Here is a 6,000-nt window from a genome sequence, read left to right on the forward strand (position 1 = left end):
TATGTAGTGATGCGAATAATTTTTCCGATTCCGAAGCATTTTTTGGGCTTTTTACGAATAAAGTTGTAAAGAACTATACCGTCTTGATCATACAAGTTTGTGTCTTATCAAATGAACATTATTTTCATCATAACTACTCAGATAAAGCTACATAACCGCATTGTTTCATTAGAAAACATGACGATTAACTAGACTCATATGACTAAATATATGATAGCTAAGAAACTCGACTTGACCGACGAGTTTGCTCGTGCAAATTTCACTTCTCTCTCGGTATATCTGGAAGTTTAGAAATTTTAGATCATCTGAATATTATACTTGTACTGTTAGATTTTTAGATTGGCCTTATTTTGGATCAAATCATTACATCTGTGAATTATCATGTTCTACGTTCTATAAGGTACTTGGCTCTCACATTTCTGTTTAGCGCTAGTTATTCCTGTAATAAGTTTATTTGAATCCTATTTACTAAACTTTGTTTCATATTATAGAAGACTAGCTGCTCCGCGCGGTTTCACCCCCGTGGCTCCACCCCTGTTGGTCGTAGCGTGATGATATATAGCCTATTACCTTCCTCGATAAATGGGCTATCTAACACCGAAAGAATTTTTCAAATCGGACCAGTAGTTCCCGAGATTAGCGCGTTCAAACAAACAAACAAACAAACTCTTCAGCTTTATAATATTAGTATAGATAACAATAGGGTTACTATTTAGAAGGTTTAAATGCTCTAAGTGTGGAACAGTGCAACTAAAACAGTAACTATGTGGATTGTGGGTATGTATGGATAAGAAAATATTTCTTCTTTAGATGAAAAATCTCCAGATTCGGTTTCTTCGATAGACAAAAACCTACGGCTTATTAAAATGCATATAAATTATGGCTTAAAACTGTTCTTAAAACAATATAATTAACCCAAAACTAGTAGAATAATCAACGGGGCTGATAATATATTTTCCATGGACTACAAAGATAATGTTTTAGTGTGTGAAATAGGTACAATTATTCATAGTAGCTTAATAGTTTTCTTAATGAGTAATAATTAACTAAGTTATTGTATTCACTTTTGTGCTTATTAAGTCAATCAGAACGACAGAGTAGAGTGCTTTTGAAATAACTTAATACTGATATTATGATAGGTACTTATAGGCTATATGTACCTTTCGCCCATTTTGGCCTACCATGGCCCATTTTCGACTATAAGTTATAGCCGAAAATGTGCCATCAGCGGAAATAATTCGTGTAGTTTTGAAAATCGCTAGTTATTCCTTGATGTTTCCAATGATCATATCGAAAGTCCTATAGCGTGGAGGGTGAGCTAAGGGTTTAGGGGGAGTTCAAAGGATCCTTTTTTGATTTTGCTAATAAGTCTAAAACCTGCACTGTTAAAGTTAAAGTTACATACCTAGGTATAGGAAATATTCTACATAAAATTTCCGAAATTATGTTCTTTTATTTTTTCGTACGGTCGATACTTCAGGAATTAGTTGTATTTGATTTTATAGATTGAATCAAGATTGAATCTTTAGACATCATAGAATTGCGGATAACCTAAAGAGTTTCAAGCTTACAATTGTTTATCCCATCAAAAACATCCTGTAAAAAACCCAAGTCTCGCAGCTCAGTCTTTCTACCGTCAAAAGTTGTGAGATCCATGTAATACCAAGTCGGTTAATCTATTTAGTGTCTACTTGAAGGACCTTCTGTCTTAAGTTATTACATAAGTTATTATCATGCCAATATTAAAAATATTTAACGTTTTAAACAAATAGATCGACTTGGACATCGCTTGATTTGATTATTAGTATGTATCACACTACACAGCACGACGGGCCAGCGACCAACAGGAACGAGAGTTTCAATCGCGTGAGGCGCGAGAGACTAAAGAATCTAATATAATATTGTAATATTCATTTTGTTTTCATGCGATGTCCAAGTCGATCTATTTGTTTAAAACGTTAAATATTTTTAATATTGGCATGATAATAACTTATGTAATAACTTAAGACAGAAGGTCCTTCAAGTAGACACTAAATAGATTAACCGACTTGGTATTACATGGATCTCACAACTTTTGACGGTAGAAAGACTGAGCTGCGAGACTTGGGTTTTTTACAGGATGTTTTTGATGGGATCTCACTTCTTTTTGTAGAGCCTTTCTTTTTGATACCATCTACTTCTAACGAATTTTGTTAAAGGTCTTATGATATTTTCTTATTTTTATATGTAGTCTTCCTCTTTTTCTTTTCCGGTACTACTTCTTGAGCTTCAGCCACAGTTTTTCTCAAAGCCCACTCCCTGTCTCTATGGGCTTTTCTCGGAGGCTTTGATGTCTCAATTTTTGACAAGTCTGGACGGTAAATACTTCTTAATCTGTTGTATTCACAAATTGATGATTCCTGCGCTTTAATACTTCCAAAGTCGAACTTTGGTCTCGTTATCCCATATATTTATATGGGATTACAAAGTTATTGATGCAGTTGGTGTATTTGGAAAACTGGACCGAAATTACAAAATATTTAAGTTTTCCCATGATTAAGACACTAAACTCTATATGTATTCCAAATATGAAGCTTCTAAGTCTGCTAGAAGTGCCTTGGACTTTTGATGATCGGTGAGTCAGTGAGTGACAAAATTTAGAAACTTTAACAAGTTGTCATTCTTAAACTACTGGTTCAAATTGACTGAAATTTTAAATATTCCGTGTTTATACAATGCCGGATTAGTTACTGAAGATTCAGGTTTCTTGCTTTATCCACAACCGAATTATAGGGGGTCGAAAAAGGCCCGAATTGCTTCGAGAAAAGGATGGTACGGCCGTGCCGCTTTTTTTTTTGCTCGACTTGGCGGGGGCACTGCCGTGCCCCCAGATTGACCCGCTGTAAAAGCTAAGTAAGTCCATAAAACTTTGAGAATCTCTTAAACCGACGAATACCTACTTTTCGTTGTAAATGTCTTTATTAAGTGAAATTATCTAATATAATAAATAAAGTAGGGACACAGAAGTACTAACTTTTAATATAAAAAAATCTATATCTAACAAACATATATATACATAGTATATCCAAAAGTTCACTAAAGTTCCATACATTAATGAATGAGAATTTATCTGTTTGTTATTATACGTAGTTAATCTATCATAAGTTTCATCCTAAGAAATACATATTCCCAGACCTTTCACATAGTCTAGCTTAATGCTAAGCGAAACGAGAATATCGTTTAATTTTATCTAAAGTGTACTGACAACTGTAACTGTAATGAAACATCTCTGCATATACTGAAAGGTACCTATTTTTAAATTATTAATTACTATCGGTGCGCCCCGGCTGCGCTCGTGGTACATGTACATCCGAAAACATCATTGAGTTACGTAGTACATAGTAACTCAATGCAGGGATCACGTACTTATCCAAAGGTGAAATAATTTTTGAAGTAGTTTCGGATATTAGCGCGTAACAACACAAACTCTTTATCTAGGTATTAGTATGGTATTGTATTATCTGTTTCAATAAAGTACCTATTCACTGATAATGAATAATTTTAAAATACCTTGGTATATACCTAGAGATATCTACACTAATATTATTATATTGAAACAGTGTAGTACAACAAGGCAATGAACTTGGCATCGCTTTTCATGCATAAATCCGGTCATTTCAAAGTTCTATAACCCTGCGATTAACTTTTTAGGCAAATAACCATCAAATAACATTACTAATAGGACAATGTTTATTAAATTTGTTATGTAGGTAAACATAATATTGTGTTATTCCGATGTTCTAGAACGAAATGTTAATCATTTGCGATTAAACAGCAATTTAACATAAATAAATAAATAAATATATAAATTTAACATGTACTCTGCGCATACGCTTAGTGTTGTAAATAAAAAAGTAATTTTCAATTTACCTGTAAGTTCACATTGTAATAGTTAACATCAATGTAAATATTATTATACAGGGTGTCCCACTATTGGTATACTAAGCGCGAAGGGACTTGTAGTTTTGTATGCACTGATCACGTAAAAAATACTTAAACAACAAAATTACGTAAAAAAAATTATGCTTAATTTTTCCTGAAAATCCATGTTTTCGTCTCTAGCTTGGTGCAGCCGGCATATACCGCTTCGCTAATGTGAGCATTTTGTCTATGAAAACATAATCTTAAACGATAGCTCACGTGAAGAAAAAAGTAACCAAGAGGAGGACTGAGTTTTTTTTTAACAGAAAGCGACATTCCGAAACGTACTTACTACTTAGATCGAAAAAATGTAAAAGTTGTTTGTTTACTTCAGTAACAAAGTTGTAGGTGTCCCTACTCTTTAAAATAACTCGAATCTAATCATATATTTCTTTAACAATTTTATATATGAATAAAAGTGATACCTTAAATACTAGTACTTATATTTTTTACGCATGGGAGTGAATGACTTCCGTAAAAGGTTCCAACCGGTCTTATTACTTTCTAGTCAGGTCAGGCTTGATTTAAAGCTTTATGAGAGGTTAATTATAGTTTAATATATGTATGTTTTTAATTGAATTCTATCGAACATTGAATTTAAGTGATATCTTGAAAATGATAAAACCGCTGTAAAGACTAGCCACTTGTCCCGGCTCCGTTCGGCCGGGGATAAAATCAAAATAAATATAGCCTCTTTGGCTCAGGGAAAGTGTAGTTCTCTGCTGGTGAAAGAGTTTTTGCAATTGGTCCAGCAGTTTTTATGTGAAAATAATACAATCATCATACATACATAGACACAAAAATTCCCTCTTTAGTTTAGATGGAATCTTAAATTCTAATGTTTTAATTATATTTATTTAATTTAACGTTATAATATTATGTACTTACATGTACTCTAAATTTAATTTTTAACGAAATAAATGTAAAAACTTACCAAAAATAGTGTGTAATCCGAAATTAAAGCACCAATCACCAATGAAACAAAACACTATTCCAGCGAGTTCGAAATTTGAAATTAGAATTCTCTTTTACTTTTTTGTTTCTTTTTTTTTCTTACTGGCTAAGGTCAAAGTCAATAGAGTATGAGGTTTTTTTTTTATTTATGGTCGTGGTATACACGAGTAACGCGCGCGTTAACTTATTGATGAGTGTAGAGGCTTTTGCTTGGAGCGTAAAACGCGCGTGAAAGCTTCCGGATGATGTTATGCAGTATGAAACAGGTTTTTTGCGAGATATAAATACTGCTTCATATGTACTTTATAAGAGCATGTATTAAATAGTATTTTATTGCATTACAAGTATATGAAGTAAACAGTTTTCCATAAATATATGTAATTTCAATTTTTCTTATCTAATAAATAATTATTGTATTTGGATTTTATAACATAATTAAAATGAAATCTTTTATATACTTTGCCATCATAACTAACTAGCTAAGATACATTCACATTACCTTGAATGAAATACATTTAGGCTAAAGTAAATTCTCATATAGAATGTTATTTGATTCGCTTTCCAATTTACAAAAACTGTATTACTAAGAAAAGAAATGTACATATATGTCGATCTAATAAACTTTTTGAAATAGATTTTTCAATTCTCAGAAAAAGTAATTGCTAGTTTTTAAATATTTAATGTATTGACTATTTAATTATATAATATATTTTACTAGCAGAGAAATCAATACATAATGTAATTATTAGAATTCCCTATACTTCCTTTCATTTTATGATAACAATAAGCTATATTTTGTGAGTTGATTATCGATAGTAAGTTCAACATTCATTTACGTTTTTAAAAAATATAATTTTATTTAAAAAAATAAATAATTGAATGTATTGTCACACGTTTGCATAAAGCTGTCATCATACAACAGGTGCTAATCCACGACATACCAATCGGACTTCATTTCGGCCATTCCTAAACGTTTGTTATTAAATTTCTTGATTGGATGATTTGATTCTTAATTTGCTATTTTAAAGTTTCTTTGACGTGTATTAGATACTTAAAATTATTTAAGTGTGTGTTTTTAAAAGTTTG

General features: G+C 31.7%; 1 protein-coding gene across 2 annotated transcripts in view; it reads right to left on the reverse strand.

Moving 5' to 3' along the window:
- LOC149477882 (uncharacterized) overlaps positions 1 to 5,116 on the reverse strand; it is a 30,393-nt gene extending 25,277 nt beyond the window's left edge. For both annotated transcript variants that reach the window (XM_089709771.1, XM_089709770.1), the window contains exon 1: positions 4,895 to 5,116. The gene's annotated coding sequence lies outside the window, so the exon portion shown is untranslated. The remainder of the gene's footprint in view (positions 1 to 4,894) is intronic.
- Positions 5,117 to 6,000: the final 884 nt, after the last annotated feature.

The sequence above is a fragment of the Colias philodice genome, chromosome 23 (assembly GCF_061535455.1).
Source record: "Colias philodice isolate Cphi_HAF_F1 chromosome 23, ilColPhil1 Martin Lab GWU primary, whole genome shotgun sequence".
In the NCBI taxonomy this organism is placed as follows: Eukaryota; Metazoa; Arthropoda; class Insecta; order Lepidoptera; family Pieridae; genus Colias; species Colias philodice.